At 44.0% G+C, this 18,002-nt stretch overlaps 1 protein-coding gene across 1 annotated transcript in view; it reads right to left on the bottom strand.

The window, feature by feature from the left end:
- Nucleotides 1–541: 541 nt before the first annotated feature.
- LOC144115646 (uncharacterized) overlaps nt 542–18,002 on the bottom strand; it is a 45,357-nt gene continuing 27,896 nt past the window's right edge. Inside the window, exons 2-3 of the transcript XR_013311501.1 lie at nt 4,225–4,427; nt 542–655 (exon numbers count right to left, since the gene is read on the bottom strand). The gene's annotated coding sequence lies outside the window, so the exon portion shown is untranslated. The remainder of the gene's footprint in view (nt 656–4,224; nt 4,428–18,002) is intronic.

The following is an 18,002-nucleotide window of genomic DNA, read 5'->3' as shown; positions in this document are numbered from 1 at the left end:
ATTTATTCAGCAGTAATGTTAATGAAATATTAGTCACCTGTGGACTGAGAACATTGAAATTGTTGGAGATTTCAATGCACCATGATTCTGGTTGCTGCACATGGCTGCATAAGGTTGCTATGTAGTACACAAGCTTTTCAAATGAGATACAATTTGCAGACACCATTGTAGCACCATTTCATCAGTTAATACTTTCTTATTGTACTGTAGCACGATTTAACTTGAAATATTTTTAATTATTTTTTGCAATGTTGCTTCACGCTTGAAGCTGCTGCTTCAAGCAGAAAAGGTTAAACATTTTCAGCATTTAAGGATCTGACCAAGTCACAACCCTTATAGCTTTAGGAATTATGCCACAAGACAAATAAAAAAAGGCTTCTTGGCTGGTGGCCTGCGCTGAATGTCGCAAAGAGTTCTGCATACCCTGTGTCCTGAAAATGCTTCAAGCACTGACCTAACTATATGTGATTGTTTGCAGTACTTAAGTCAGTGTATGCAAAGCAAGTCATTGCACTTCTTACCGATCAACCGTGGCTATAAACTTGGCTGTACCACTGCAGTCAACGAATTCTGGGAGCTGCAGCCTTGACGTGAATTCCTGTGCCTTGCTCACAGAGCTGCTAAAAGTCTGTGCTGCCAATTTAACATTCGTTACCTGTTGAAGAAAGGAGAAGTAGGTCTTTCGAACTTTTACTGATGGTGTTACAAGTGGCAAACCTCTCGATAATATAACTGATGTGGTCTCTCGAAAGTTTGTTGGCTGCACACAATCCTTCCTTGTCCTGCAGCTCGTGGAGGCACACAGTAGACTTCAAGTGGACAGCCTTGAATAAAGTGATACAGGATTTGAGGTGTTTGTAATTTGAAAGGCACACTTACTTTCTTAGCATTTATGCAGCTTTACCTAAAGCCAAAATACTTGAGCGTTATTTTTATTTTTTACAACAGCAATTTTCTTATAACGGTAGGCGCATACAGCTTTGCTGCTTCAGTAGCCTAAACTAAGCAGAGCGAAGCAGGCTTCTACTCTGAAGTATTTTACTGCTACGTCTATAAATTCTAATTGCCGAGTGAAGAGTGAAGCATTGCTGCAGAGGTGAGCAGGCTTAACACAGTGCTTAACTAGTGATAACTGAGTAGAATCACACTGCTTTAGAGATGCTTTCAGAGAAAACTAAGAAAAAATTGAAGGTGGCTAATGTCTACTGTTTTCCACTTTCTGATGGCACAGAAGTTAGTTTCACTGAAATCACAGCTTTTATAAGCTAGATGAGGGCAAAAAGTGCTCATTTTTTCTCTTTCTGTGGTCATTCGTTTGTTTTTCGCTCTTTGAGGCTAGACCGGAGCACCATCCGCTTCCAGTCAGGAATCACTCAGCTCAGAATAGGCTTGCTGTCTTCATCCATGCAACGAGTTTGAATCAAGTGGCAGGAAAAAGTATTCTTTTGTGAACTATAGATTTCAGAACAATAAATGCTTTCTTCACAGCTGAATGAATGTTACAGCTGCAAAAATACTCAAAAGAAAAATAACGTAGTGTTGTCCTCTATGCACCTTTAAAGCCACCCTCACTCTTCCTTTAAAGTGTGTGACCTCATGTGAAGTGACTGCACTCAGCACTCCTGGTCATTTTTAAGCTTTCTACAGTATCAATTTTCATAGTGACATTCAGGATGTGAATACAACTGATATCATTTACATGGCATGAAAACAAAATGCACCTGCACCATGCTAGTCTCTTTAAGAACAGCCACAGCTCAGCTCTATTTCGATGCTGTTTGTTTTAATAGCCCAGTCATGATTCAAGAGCAAAGCCAAGGCACTAGCATGGGCTTTCTCATGGTGTTCTTGTTTTATGTCTTTCAGACATTCTAGCCTTATGTACTGTTTCTTAGCACAAACACATGCAAGAACACTGGTGCCTAACATTTCTCTTCACTGACCTTTTATCCTCACATTTTGTGAGTGCAAATATGTGCACAGGTCTAGCTACTGAGCTGGCTATGTGCCAAACTATAAATAGCAGACCAATAATCTTATAATATATTGGGCAGGTTTAGATTGTATTAGCTGTTTAGGTTTAAGTAGAATATCCATTAAAATCTTTTCACTGCTAAAATGTATATAATTACCACACCACAGGAGCTGTTCACCACAGAACCTTTGTCGCCAAGCAGGCTTGTGAGCATCTTCATGCCGTGGCAGGTGTATAAGATCATGAAAATCTGCTGCACATTTTTTGTGTAGAGAAAAAGGTCTTGAGGTGACTGTATGACTGCTTGTGGATGTGGCAGCCAAGCAGCTTTGCCATTGTAACATTTCTCCTGAGCCAACTACACACGACAACCACTACAGGCCAGTCCACACTCGGTTATGCAATTTATGGCTTCAAAAAGTAAGTTCTTCAGCCCCTTACACAACAGCCCAGCGTTCAAAAAATACCCAAATGGCACCTTCAATGGTGCTGCAATGCCAAATGCCATGAATACAAGCACGTCTACTTGACGACACGTTGTCAGCATTGATCAGTTCATGACTAAGACCCAGGTTACCTGTGCCCCAGATGACCAATGGGAGCATGCTCACAAGCCTTTCTAATGATCATCCCTTTAAGCACAATAATGCACAAGCCCTCTCTAGGTCATGCGCACCTCACCTGTGAAGCCTGGACAGCCACCGACAACTTTAAGCCACTGTTTAATGGCCTGCCCACAGGGCATAGGAAGCAGTGCACTCAGATAATCATATACCCGTAGAGAACAGTAATACAGTGTGGAAGAAAGCTTTGTTTCTTCTTTCTTCACTGTACTTTCTGCGACAGGAATACCTAGCTGCTGAGTTTTTCCCCCATCCTTACAATATGTCGTAGCAGGTTTCTGAGTTCTTGAAGCTATCTTTCCAATTCTAATAGCACATTCTTCTCTTTCATATGTTTACATTCTCTAGTGTCCAGGCATTTTTTAAGGCACTGATTTTCTTTCGCACAGTTATCAGATATTTCTGCAGTTTCTTCACCTGGTCCTCAGGGCATTCTCGGTGACAGTACGAGTGGTCATGCTTCTCTGGTGAGCCATAGCTACTGGTGGATGCTTGTTTTTGGCGCGTTTTAGTTTTTCAAATTTTTGCTGCCGAAAGAGCGGGGTGTGGGCTATACACGAGGGCGGCTTATGCACGAGTATATACGCTGGTTCCCGCACTGCGCATGCGCGCGCCGCCATGGAGAGCTCTAGCAGATGTGCGCTTCGTCGCCGTGTTGCAGAGAGCAGGAACGAAGGCATCCCAGGTGTGCTACCTACTTCCTCCGTGATGTTGCACAACTTGACCAAGTGAAGCGGGAAAGCGTCTGCTGGCATTGCATGCGCAGGGCATGCAAGTGGGTTCTGTATAGAATGCTGGTGCACTTTGATGCGTTCAGCGAAATGCTGGTTGTGTTCGATGCGACACCCGGTCACCCACAGCCAAAGCTCCGGCAGGGCAAAGTAATAATGAAAAAAATTAAACCAGCATTGTGCCTGATATCACCGGATCTATCGCTAGACTTTTGGTTCAGTAGCGATGAAACCCTATCAACTTTTTTTTCGACAGGGTTTTAATATCCAGTGTGTTTACTTTTCTGTCTGTGTTCATTGCTTTACATCCTTAACACATTCACAGCGGAATGGGTCAGCAGTGAGTCATCTCATTTAATCGTAATTTGCAGCCACAAATGTTGTGTCACATGGTGAAGGCATGGGTCAGATTTTATCCTCAGGTCTAAGAAGGAGGACCGTACAATAAAATTGGTCTCATGGCTTTATCGCGTGATGCAGTACTCATGCCCACATAGTATGGATAAATGACGTGACCCACAGGTGACCCATGACGAAGTGAGCGTGTTAAAATCTGTGCGACAAAACCTTCATCAACTAAAATTACTCAATGCTAAGAAGTTGCCTCAAACTGCAGTGCCGAAGTATATCACGTCCTGTAAAATATCTGGCAAATGCACAGCATTTATCTGAATGTCAGTGGATATTTTTGTGCCAGCCCCCAGTGGCCCCTGCAGTATACATTACACTTCGGAACAGCACTCCCAGTGCACTGCAGCATCTTAGCAGTTCCAGATAAATTTTACACCTTACTGTTTGCCAAGCCAAGAAACTTCTTACATTTGGTTCTGCTTTTGACTTATGTGTTGTGTGCTCGTGAATAAAAGCCAATAAAATATGTATATGTGATGGCTACCTGTGAGCCTCCATTGCTGTGTTTGACGTGTGATGGCATTGGGCCTTCACGCAGCACATATTGTTGGAGCCCAGCTCAGAAGTTGCTTGACTCGAAGTGAGTTAGGCACAATGCCTGGTGCCTCCTGGGCCTGAAGTCCGGTTGCCCCACTGCTTGAAGCTATTTAGGCAGCAAGCTGGGTTTGTTAAGCAAGAACCTGTGCACTGAAAGGTGAAAGAAGGGAAAGAAAAAAGCTTTTCGTGAATTTAAAACTCAACAGCCTGCTAATGTGACAACTGTGAACATTTTTTGCAAGAACCTCAAAGACACTAACCTTATAGAATCTCAATGTACTTCAACAAGCACTAGTTATATTAACTGTACTCTGAGGATTGCACTAGCTTGACTCTGAATTCTGGTGGCGGCCTCGCATTGAATGCAGAAGTGACTTGCACTTCATGAAATAATTCACGGAAATACCTTCATTACCATGAATACTGCCGCCACTTGTGGTAGGACAGGTTCCGGCTTCCAGGTTCCCGTTTCTCTTTACAAAATCCGTAAGCCCTTTGCCAGGATATGGCGAGTGCCACCACTTTCCGCGTGAAAACAGTTGCTCATGGTCCGAATGTATGCTGCAAACCCACAATAGCAGAAGACACCAATAGAACGTTTCTATTTTTCACAATGTCAACATGGAAGGTCTTAAAGCCTACTGTTTTAAGCGTTAAAAATTTTTTTAAAACATTTGCTTTCAAAACCGCGTCTTTTAAACACAATTGGTTTCAGTGGTTAGCTATATTTGGCTACCAGGGGTCATTTTGCACAGAGTCATTTTGGAGCTAGTAAAATCATGTTTTGCAGCAATATGGCTCAGGCAGATTTGCATATTGGAGCAGTTTGGCGCTGCCAAAATTGCACTTTGGAGTTTCTTCGAGCAAACTAAATTTCACTTTTGAGTTATTTGAAGCTGACAGACGAGCAATTCAAGCAATTTGAAGCTAATAGAATATAACCGCCTGCGACACTCCGTGCGACTACGGACCCGTCATCCTGCGCACCGGACTCCCACCTGGAAGCGCAAACACACGGCGCTGCAGCGCTGGTGCGCCCGTCTGGTGCGTTCGACATTCGAACCAGAAAGGATGAAATATAATGGCTTAGAACTGGGGTTGTGGTTAGAACCGGCAGAAATTGTGGTTAGACCAGGGGAAAAAAGTACGGCCCTTACACAAGTATCACGGTAGTAGTTTTATCAGCCGAAATAATTTGTAAATATCGCATTCCCTTTTGTGCTACCTCTCACTTCAATGCAATAACAGCGTGCACAGACACACCATGCCTTGGCACAACTATGCTACCCACCTGTTGCACCTATGCTACCCACCGCCGGCCCAGAGAACTGCAATCGACCACGAGCTGGTAAATGTAAAAATGTTCCAGTCTATCTTTATTCTAAATCTGCCATGCCCTCAGAATCAACATGGCTCAGCACCCCATTAACACCGAGTTTACTCGCAGCACCTTCAGCCTCCCTTTCAATCTTCTGTTCGCAAGTTATGAAACGCCGTGCACTTGGTCGCGCTGCTCGGCCTACTAAACCCCATTCAGTTCCTTGGCGTCAGGAAGTGACGACAGCCGGGACTCGGGAGTGGCCCCACGCGTGCCCAGCTGCCGGAGCACAGATGCCGAAGTCGTTTTGGCCATTCTGGAGCAAAGAGGCGCAATTTTCGTCTCTTCTCTGGGATTGGCGCAGTTTGGCACAAGAAGTTCCGTTTGTATCAAAATTTGTTTGTATCAAGTTTGTAGCATACGGATTGGAGCAGGAGTCGCACCCCTGAGTTACATGAAGAGAAAATCCACTTTAAAAGAGTAAATTCGGTGCTTGTTTACACCTATCTGCTTTTCTCAAGCAGATTTTATTATAGGTCGTTTCAATTAAAGCACTCCCTCACAATATTTTTATCAAAAATTTATATTTCTGCAGTTTAAGTCATGGTTTAGAGGCAATACTAGCCAAGCCAGGCAAGAAACCTCGTCTTCCCAGCATTCTTGCCCTGGACGAAGTGCTCTTTAAGAAACTTGCACAGATGGTGGCACCACCTTCCCCTATAGGTAATATTTAGAAACTCCATAGTTCTCGGAGACAGGCGGTGCGTTTTTCGTCAAGCCTGCTATCATGTGGACATCACAGGTGTGCGAGTGACTCTGCAGCATGGAACTAATGTTTTGAGCAGGGCTATTTCGACGATATCCTGTCACACTGGTGGTACCTGGATGCGTCCTCCTTTCATGAGCTCACCCAAATTAACCAGTGTGAGATCCGTAGCATACGGATTGGCATGCATGCAACGCCATAAACTTCCATGGGCACTGGCAGGACCAAGCCAACAGTTCGAATTATCTGCATTTCCAAAAAATGAAGGTTGAATTAATGAGTTATCACGGTATACACACAAAAACTTTCAGATTTTTCTTTACAGCAGAACATAATGCACGCCTGAAAGTGTTGAACCGGCTTATGCTGAGCGTCAAACTCTACCCCATTTTTGCCTCAGTTTGAGAAGCTGCCTCGCGTTTCTCCGGAACCATAACAGGAATAATCACCCTCTTTCAATAAACTTATCTATATTGCTTAACAGGAATGATAACAATGCAAACAACAATTATTTCAATTTGCCTTTAACCCGCAATGCCTACGGACAGTCCCTAATTCAGTACTGTGCTACAAAAGTGCGGAACTAAATCGGGCCTTTGGCATGCGGCCTTATCGCGTTGTGACGTGAGAGGCAGCCAGATTTCTGTGAAATCTTTGCAGCCGCATGAAACTGCTTCTACAATGTCTGAAATCATCACAGGTTTTTCTGTGCCTTACCTTGAAAGTTCATTGTTGCATTCAATCTAGCGCGGCGGAATGCGGCAGCGATTCTGACCTTCGATGACCGCACAGTGCGCTTGCTGCTGTCACTGCTGCCGAGTAGTTGGTTTCTATGAGCTTGTGTGCCCAACAAACGGTTTGTGTCCCCTACAGCTCTACTGTCTGCCATTCATGCCTGTACGTGTTTTTATGCTGTCATCTCAACCACATGACACTATCAATGTGTAGCAAAAGGAAAGGACGCTTTCCTCGCTCCCACAGAATCTGCTGAAGATGAAACTTGAAGGTGAGCAGGCACACCTCGAGAGTTATCCACGGCAATAAATCTATCAACCCCTGTGCTGTCTACAACCGTCGCCGCCCTAGAGCACCCATGTGTGCCAGATATAGGGAAGTAAAGGAGGGGGAAGGGAAGGCACCTTCCAAGCTGTTGTGCTGACACTGCTGGTCATTTCAATGAGCATTTATGCCTTTGCCAGAAGGAGGTAAAACTGGAGATGGGGAGACAGGGGTCAGCTCGCTACCACGCTGAAGATGGCAGTCACTTTAGCCATCTTTGGCACCTAGCTAACAAAGAGCTAAAATGAGAAGATGATTTGCTCACTGCAGAGGCAGAATAACTAATAACATGCTGAAGGGGTTGGAAGGGAATGGGATGAGGGTTAGTGGATTCGCCACTGTGGAGATACATGGAGTAAATAAGTGCCATATCCCTTGGCACAGAAGCTGAAGTGATCAAATGCCACTGAATGAGGTCTGTGAGAGGAGCAACAATGACTCGTCTACTGAAATTGAGGAAGTGTTAATTTAGACGCTAATACCACAACTGTAGCCCATGTGCATAGATCTCTAAAAGCATTTGTGTGCTCAAATGCCTAAAGCCGCGTAGAGTCGCAACAAAAAAGATTAGCACAACGTCACCGGAGCAAAGAAAAATAACACTGCACCGCTGGCACAGCAACGTGCTTTACGAACATGCCTGGCACTTTTGTTATTGCCATGTTTGTAACCGCAGCACCAAGTGTTGCTATCTGCTGCTCCAGTGGCAAGTCACTAGTGCTAATCTTTTTTAATCGTGATTATACCTAGGGGCACCCACTCCACTGTGGCTACCAGCACCCGTTTATCTTTGATTCTTTCACTGCAGAGAGAAAATGCAGCCATTTTGACCCGAGATTAAGTTGTGTTCTCTCCAAAGAATTTATTTCTTGGTGAAGCGTTTATTTTTATGATAATTGCATTTCAGTGCCAAAATCACTGAGTAGCTTGATGGCCATGGCGACCATGTTGAAGGCGGCTGGTGCAAGCAGTCAAAAGAAAAGACTGGAATTACTGTGCTGTGTTGTGACTCAGCTAGCGATACAACGTTTGTCCAGCCGATGACCCCAAAGCAGGGTGCCGCACTGAGAAAGAGCCTGCAGGAGCCTGGCGACAGACGAAACCAAAAGCTCCCATTCTGAAGAATAAAGTGGTGGAGCCATCAGGTAATTACCCATTTCCGTAAGGAGCCGGCCCCACCATAGAGAGCTCGCCGCAGTTGAGGCCTGCGGCATCTCAAGGACCACGTGTTTTCGGGGACACGGGGCCGCTTGCACCTTTGCACCACTGTTGCTGCATTACAGGAATTAGCAGCGGAGTTCCGATTTCCCCTCGCCTTTCCCCTCGCCCATTCCCACGAGTTGACTGCAAAAGTGACTCTCCCTGCTACAGCGCTGTGCAACTTTGATTGGTTCACATCTAGGAGAAATGTGCCTTGTATTGATTGGCCACTGCCGGATGGTGGGCAGAACCTTAGGGAATTTAAAGATGGTACTGAGTGCGAAATAACACTCTGCGCCCTGGCGACACGGCTCATCCAGTCGCTCGACGCTATGAACTGTTAAATTTTGACTATTTGCTCTTTCTAAAGTATGTAAATAGGTTCGTAAAAGTGCCATTAAACCCACTTGTTTTCGTTTTCCCAAGCTTCAAGCTTCAGTCTTTCCTCAGCCTCAAGACTTAGACACGCTAGCAAATGGAGCCCGGGTTGGAGATAGCCTGTCCACCACAACAACTGGTGATCAGCAGTAGGATCTGAAGCTATAAGCGGCAACAACGGTCGGCCAGCAATAGAGCAGCCATCTCGGGACATCATCACATCCATGGGCGAGTGCTTGGCTTTCCTCTGATGTGGAACAGGTTCTAAAAGAGGGCTAAATTTTAAAACTGGTACAGATCTGTGCTTAAATCCTAGAGGTTTGGTATTTTTGCATAGTTGTTTTGGAAATAGCCCAGACTCAGAACTATCAAGGACCTACAGAAGCTGCAGAAGCCAGAGCTTTTTCTGTTGTGTGACGAATTGGGGATTGATACAAGAGGTTTGGCATGAAAACCCGTGATAATTCAGGCAATCACTGATTTTGGAGACAGATGATGAGCTCATCATCGTAGAGCCTCGACGAACAAAAAAAAGGTAGAGCAGCTCAGACAGCAGAAAGAGCGAGAAAAAGAGGAGTGAGCGTGAAAGTGAGAATGAGGCAAAAAGACTGGGGTGAGAGACTGAGCTCCATAAGTTGGAACTCAATTTGAGTAAAAGGTTGGGAGATCAGACGCCTATGCCCTCTGTTTTCATTACTTTTCATTGCGCTTTTACCTGGGTGGCATGAAAAAGACGGTACAGTCATCCTAGAATGTAACATGGATGACTCCAGTGTCCTTTTGCTACTGCTGAAGTCAAAGCATGATGAAAAGAAACGCAAACAGTGGAGCGTGTAGACTCCGCTTTGGCATTTCTTTTTATCACCGCTGTACAGTGCGTTGTGCTGCCATTGGCAATTCTGAATTGTTTTCGTCCCCGTGAGCACAGAGGATTTACACAGGATTTTTGATGGCATAATCTGCATGTTCGATGTAGCCAATAATTAAAAATATCCGGTTCCAAAATACCTGGGCTCGATTGTAGGAGCCTTGCCTTTTCATTACCAGTTTGTTTCCTATCTTTTGGCCCAACAGCTATGCTAGCCTACTGGTGAACATAATAAGCATAACTCTGAGCAGCCATATTGGGGCACCACAGTGCTTACATTATTTCATGGGGGAGGGGGGCTCGAGCCCCAAAAGCCGCCCCTTGGATACGCCCCATCTTAAGCAGCAATACAGCTGAGCCCTTTTATAAAACATACCATCAGCAAGGTTTCTGCTATAGCAAAGTGTTTTCTATATCCGACCTGTGGCCCATTTGGAAGTTTAATCCATGAGAACTCTTTCTGCAACCCAGCTCCCATAGAGTATCCCTGCTTTCTTGCTGATTTCACAAGTACAATTCTTATGCATGCTGCTTAAATTTACCAGTCTTCAAATGTACCCCCCAACATTCATACTGAAAAATGTTTTTGTGCAAAAACATGAGGGCAAAAACCGAGAAGAAACGACGAGCGTGTGTTTCTGTGCAAAAACATTTTTCAGTATGCATGTCAACCAACTAGCCCAACTTGCTGCCCTCCCCCCCCACAATGCTGAGGATAATTCAGGCACAGACACACCAGCAGTACGCTCATCATGTTTCTCGTATTACAGCTGTTCCTGGCTGGCTTGATCACCGCTATGGCTGCCCGATTCACCGAGTGCCAACGACTGCTGTCACCAACCTGCTGACTTCCATGAACTTCATCCCACGAAGGCCGGCGGCAGCTGTCACTGTGCAGTGCACCCGGTTCACTGCACTGTGCTGCACTCACGCTGCGGAGCATACAAAAGCTATGTTCCTGGTCCTGGACAAGCCATTGCTGAGGATAATTCAGGCACAGACCCATCAGCAGTACATTCATCACACTTCTCATATTACAGGCGCATAATCCTACGTATTTGTGTACTACAGTAAGCGCCTTAGTCATCCTGCAGCAAGGGGAATGGTCAGCCTGGCAACTTGGCTGATAAGGTAAAAAAACTGATAAGACTCCTACAACTGCAAAAGAGCTTGGAAGTTAACTTGTGAAGCTCATTAGCAAGTTGGAAGCCACGGACAATGTCAACCATAAGCTTGGCACCATACGAGTATCAGTAGACATTATGAGCAAAAATTTTGAGGAATCCAAGAAGGAACTGGCCAGAACTCATAGGGAGCTATATGAACCTGAGGTAGAACAAAGCCATCTATGAAAACAGCAAACTTTCTACACAATTACAGTTGAATCCGTAGCAGCAAACAGGTAAAAAATCATAAAACGGCTTGATACAACCGAAAGTTGTAATAAAATTTCGTCAAAAGCATGAGCAAAAGCAGCCAATTTCGTCAGTGAAGGGACGACAACTCAGGTGATCCCTACTGGAGAAACAGGAAAACCTTTTGCGCAGTTTTAGCACCACTTTTGAAGGTGCTCGCCATGGTTCAGTAAACTGAAAAAAGCCTTGCGCCAGTTAGGTTGGCTTCCCCACACAGCACGTCCAGCACTCAACGGTTGCAGGCTATGCACCAGCTAGGATGGTTTCCTTGCACTACAGCAGTGCCGCGTGGTAAATAGCATGTCTGAGAGAAAGCTATCGCCGTTTTCACCCCGTTAATGACAGCCAACATGAGCGCAGGATGGTTACTGCATGGCTACAACAATACACGCCGCTGCTTGCGGAGCACTGTCGACGAGTGCAAGGTGCGTAAATGCATGCCGACCCCCTGGCTATATTAACCCTCCACGCTGCTGTATCTTCCATAGTGCTGCTGGCAACTGCAAGATAAAAGTGCGAACCTAGGCGCAAACGCTTAGCGCACCAGCACTAGTCAGTTGCGCAGTGCGGTAAAGCCTACCACCTGCCATCCAAGCAGAGATCGTATGGTGCTAGAGTTCGATACATCCATTTTGTGGCCAACCGAGATGGATATATGAAGTAAAATTGTTTGTGTCTGTTAAAAATAATTTAAAAGTTTGGCATACCCAATTACTCATAATATCTAAGTTCGACAACGCATTAAAGCGTATAATCGACTGAACTTCAACTGAACTTAAGTCAAAGAATAATCTAGATCACGTTGGTAACAGCGCGAAGAGGGGATGACAGGATGACAGGAAAAAAAACAACACAAGCACTGACTGGTAACTGGCTTTTTTATTTCAGAAGGACATGTATATATACAGCATCACCGCATCCTTCTGAAATAAAAATGCCACCTGTGAGTCAGTGCTGGTGTTCTGTTTTTTCTGTTCTCTTGTCTTTGCGCTATTACCAACATGATCGTGACCCAACAACCCCAACTTATCACTCTTATGAAATAACCTGGAGTTCAAAAGGCCTGACTAAAACCTATACTGAGTTGTTTGCAGGCATTTCTTCTGCCCTAGCAATCAAAAGTTTAAGTGACAATAACAATAAACGATACTGACACCATACATAATGTGGCAACAAAAGGTAAGGGCTAGTTGAATTCAAGTTCAGGCCGAGTGATGCCTGTGAATGGCTGCCCAAATCAGCAAAAAAGCCAGCTACTGTTTTCAAATGCTTACTGCACACACTGCTGAAATATTTCAGGTATTAAACCAGCTACAAAGCATACTCAATTGAAATGTAAAGGTTACGGATATAAATTTTAGATCTCTGCATCTTTTTGGCACAGAACAGTTTGCTTTACGATGCTACAGTGATTACAGAACCTGGCAGATGCTTGGTGAAAGTTATCATATCCCAAAGTATTCATTTCTGTCCTGTCCTTGCATTATACCAACAACCGACGAGGTAACTAGGTTTTTATGTTAGAAAGTTCCTTGACACTGCGACTGCTAAACTTGATGGTGTCATGGGGTTGGACTGTGTACAAACCTCTGCATGACAATCACAGCATGTTTCTGATTGCTCTTTAGTCCATTACAATGCACCTAACATAAATGAACAAAAATACAATACAGTAAAACCTTGTTGATATATTTTTTAATGCAAAAAAAAAGAAAATGTAATATCCGGGAAAACGTGTGATCCAAACTTATCGTGATTTTCGAAAAACATGACTTGAGAATGACGTGCAAAGGCATTTATTTGCATTACTGTTTGAAGTAGTCAATCAGCGCTCGCTGATGAAAGGTGGAACCATTAGATAGGTAGAGCTGCTTTTCTAGCCCACGCAGGTTTTGATCTGCAGCTCTGTTCCCTTTGGTGTGGAAAAAACTCTGCAGCACATCTAGTCTGTCAACAGTCTGGGCGACAAAAGCCGGGATGACCTCTTCGTCATCGTGGTTGCCACCACGTCGTCGATGGCAACAAACTGTGTAAACGAGCAATTGACACTGTCCGCCCGAAGCTCTTCATCGATCTCTGCACAGTCGTCACTGAGCACGCTGGGCTCTGAATGGCCCCTGACATGTGCCGAAAACTGCACTTATGAAAACAGTTACGCGTAGTTTCACTTGTAGCGCTTTCCCACGAACAGTTCAAGTAGTGCATTGCGTCAAGCAACGACAGCTTGCCAGGGTCCTGTTATCGTGAGATGCGAGCTAGGAATCATTGCACAACGCAATTTCTATAAAAGTACTTTATGTTTTTGTAGGGGTGTGCGAATATTGAAATTTTCGAATACGAATCGAATATGAAGAAAAAATGGCTTAGAATATTGAATCAAATATCTGTTCAGTACAAAACATTTCACAAAACGATAAACAAGCAAATGTTGCCCTTAAATTTTTCAAAATAGCGTATGGTCTTTGCAACTAAAATAAACAAAACTAGACTGCCTCAGTACCGTATAAAAAAACATGATGTGTCAGAAATGCATACATCTTGATTAGACAGCATAACAGTATCCAAACTGTAATTAGGTCACGCAAAACAAAATCTATAAAACGGCAAGATTGGCAACCAAGATTAATATGATTACTAGTAAAATCTCATTCATTCGGAGTTCAAGGGACTGGAAAAAATGCCTGGATCATCCAAAGGCCTCAATTTATAGATATCTTTGCCCCCCCCCCCCCCCCAAAAAAAAAACCTGCCGAAAATGCGAAGCTGCATTAAGGCCTTATGAGGCGGCTCCATCGCGTTAACACCTGTACACCCGGGACGAGCCGCCCGTTTTGGAGTGCTGCAAGAACAACACAAATTGCAAGCACAGGGCGGAGGAACACACATCGGCCTCTCGGAATGGCGAGACGGTTTCTAAAAAAGGAAAAAGAAATCACCTGCGACGCGCCAGCCGGCGTCCGAAAGCCGTGCGGCGCTGGGATTGGACTACCGGCGTATGCGCGGGCTAAGTCGCCCGTCGCAGCGGCGAAGCTCAGGAACCGAAACTGCGCGGCCAGGCTATTTATTTGATCTAGCGACAGTGGCCTTCCGATCGTTGTCACGCCTGCCGTTACGCCCACTAAAGAGGTGCGCGGGTTACAATGCGCCTTGCAATAGGCGGGATTTTTACAGGATCGCTTGCCCTATTGTGACAACTCGACGCGCCCCTTCGCGTATTTCCTTTTGCTAGCCGCTGCAGACAAGCCCAATGTTGCTCATGCCCGTTCCCGACAAGTGCAATGTTGCCAAAACACAGGCTTCAGCCAAGTTCAGTGTTGCCCACGCCCGTTCCCGACAAGTGCAATGTTGCCAAAACAGACGCTGCAGCCAAGTGCAGTGTTGCCCACGCCCGTTCCCGACAAATGCAAGCGTCTGCCAGACCCAAGTTGTATTGTAGTAACGTTAGCCTGGCCTGCATTACGCGTGAGTGTCACGGGCAGTGTGTAAAATTCCTCGCCTTTCACAATAAGCAAGCCAACATTCCTGCCTGCACTTTTGTTTCATTGTCGGTGATTTTTCTGCGTAACCGTCGCTTTGTTGAGTCTTTTCTCTTAGCGGGGCTGCTGTAATGTCCCTGCCGGAGTGGTTTTTGTATGATGTAGGTTTTCAGCGTATATTTTCGTGGTTTACTGCAAATATTGTCACGACAGTCTATACTCATTTTGCCCATTCTTCGCCTTGGGTTGTGGCACATTTTTTTTTTTTCAAATGGCTGAATCGTCAAACGTTCATATCTATCTCACACCTCTCACGAAAGCTGCGCGCGGTTACGGGTGACGTTGTCGCATGATTGATTAGGCGAAACTTAAATAAAGGAGCTGAAGTGACAATTGTGTCAGGTAACCTAGAACAGTGCATTGGGCTGTAAGATCATTTCCTTAATTTAGACACTGTTGCAAACACTTTCACGGTGGCATATGCTTGCTGTCTTATCTTAACATTGGGCACAGGAAGGGAAAAATCCCACTAAGCACAACCTCCCCTAAATTAACTGTTCAGAGTGCAAGCAGTAGTAATTATTAATATTGCATCCACTGCTTTGTGTCTAATCTGAGCTCGATGTGGCATCTGTGATCTGGTAGGTCCTAAACATAAGTGATATTGCTTCTGAAAGTGCAAGCTTCTCTCACTTAGAGACCTGCTTTCCATGCTTGGTTTATGTGCTTGCTCCTTTTCTCCAATGCATAATGACTCTTTTGATGTTGTGTCGTGAGCATCCCTTTGATGGCTTGAAGCTTATCTAGTGTCCTCAGAATAATAAAATGAAAGGTGGCTACTTCTCTAAACATCAATATATATTTTTTAAGAGTTACTTGCACCACACCATAGCATCCAAGGAGTTAAAAATGTTGAAAAAGAAAAGTCTACTCGTTGAAATCATGGAAGAAAGCACCATTGGATAATATATGAACAGTACTTGACACTAAGCTGTTCTACTCTAGGATAGGTAAAAAGCAGAATGGAAAACACCACCCTTTAAGGAAAGCTCTTTTACCTTGAAATGCTTCAATATGTAATTAAGTTGTTGGTTGAGTATATTTCTCACAGTTTACAGCAGGTTTAGCAAGTAAATATTGTAGAAAGATTTTAATCAAAGATTTTTCCCCTGGTCGTTCCGCTGCTGTTTCTATTTCAGTTTGCAATATTTGCTCTGTCATTCTGAGTTACTGTTTTTAATTTCCCGGTGGAAATCAAGCAGCACTGTTGTGAATTTTTTCAATTTACTTATAAGTGTCCATGTATGCAAGCCCCAAGAAACACATCCATGCTCAAGTAAAGGTCACACTTGACTATCAGCTGTATTCTGAAATCACTTTGCAAATGACCGAATCTCTACTGTAATAAACCCGGAGCTGATGGCTGCCTCGTTCCAGATGTAATTCACATGCTTAATCCAAGGCCTGAGATAAAAAGCACTCCTAAACATAAATTTTTTGCTTGTTCTTAAAGTAATATGATTAACTCTGTACCTATCGAAGTGATTACAGCACTTTCTTGTAAAGGTGATGTGAACAGTTTGCAAAGCTTTTAGCAGAGTAGGTGAATCATACACAATTTGTGAATTACACTGGAGGAATATGATCAGGACCTTGGCCTAATTAACATCTTGGAATAATATACCAATCCCGTTAACTCAAAATCTGACCTCCAGCATGCGGTCTAGCTTAGCAGGCGGTGTGAATCTAACAGTATGTAAGCAAGACGGCATGCAGATGACGAATAATCACTGCAAAGTTTTGTTTGACATACATTATTGTTTATTCAAAAACTAGCAAGGTGATGGTTCGGGCTAGTAGGTATGCATATGGGTATTAGCGCTTGTGTTTGTCCCCTGTTTTGTTGCTGCGCTATGGATCATAATCAAAAACTAGTGCAGGCATGAGGTAAATAAATTAGTAGAGGAGGAGGCCCCGAGTAGAAACTGTCAGGGGGATTTCCTGTTATTAATTGTATATAAGACGCATATTAAACATATAGCAGATAGCAACTACATATCGGAAAACAGGTGCAGCAGGAATTAACAATCACAACAAAAAAATTAGATTAAGCATGCTCAATTTTACAAACGCATTAAGGAACATGGCAAAAAGAGAACAGAATACTATACAAAAGCACTCAAGCAATAAAAGCCATACACAATAAATACAGGGTTCATTGGCATTGCAAATGAAGGTAATTAAAAAGTACACACTTTCTCAACCTTTTATGGAATGATGCTTCTGTACTAGATGATGTGATGATTGTTAGTAGAGAGTTGCAGACAGTGATTACTGAGAATAATGAATAAAAACGAAACTCTAGAAAATCATCACTTTTCAAGCCAGGCATAGAGCTGTTGTCCGCACCAAAAAAAATTTCCGGGCGTAGTGTACAGTATACCGTGCAGAGACTAAAACCATGTGCATGTGGGTGAAAGTGGAAACTTCGTTGAAAGGTTGAAACAACACCAGTATGATGTTGCAAACAAGAAAGCTTCGTCAAATGCACTCGCCGAAAATTCTGAAAGCAAGCAGCATCATATAGATTGAGCAACGTGTGCATTTTGAAAATAGAAAAGAATCTCCAGAGCTGTCTATATCTAGAATCCTTAATGATTCAGACAACCAAACACACTCTCTTAATCGCACTGACGGGGCACTTCCTAGTGCATACGCCCGCTGCCTAGGGCACATTTTCAAGCTTAAATAGCCAGCCTTACACGTCTGCACCTGTTTGTGAACAAGGCTCCCCTGTGGGAACTGAAACGTCATTTAGGAGTTCATTTTATTTTGCTCGGTGTTCTGCCTTCTCCACGTACAGCCCCGACCAGACAGGTTTCCGTCCACCGCTTGACTTCATGCAGCAAGCATATAGTTTCTAGAAAGCCCAACAGGGAACCTAAACTCGAAACGTCAGCATGTGTTAGTTCATGCTCTAGATCATCGTGCTAGGATTGAGCCACGGCAAAAAAAATGTGAAGTTGCATGCATGTTGCACAAAGCGTTATCTAACATTGTCTCTAATCCTAAGTATCAGTGTACTCCAAAAATGCAGAAAGATGACCCTGAGAAACTGCCAGAAAGCACATGTTAGGTCCAACAGGTTTGCAGCATAAGAATCCAGTTATCTAAAAGCTTCCTGCTACATTTTATTCTATTGCAAGGAAAGTAACTTCAAACACTCTGTGGACTGCAGCTACTAG

The sequence above is a fragment of the Amblyomma americanum genome, chromosome 1, assembly GCF_052857255.1.
Source record: "Amblyomma americanum isolate KBUSLIRL-KWMA chromosome 1, ASM5285725v1, whole genome shotgun sequence".
NCBI lineage: Eukaryota > Metazoa > Arthropoda > Arachnida > Ixodida > Ixodidae > Amblyomma > Amblyomma americanum.
Note: the sequence above shows the minus strand (reverse complement) of the source record. Positions and strands in the feature narration are given on the sequence as shown.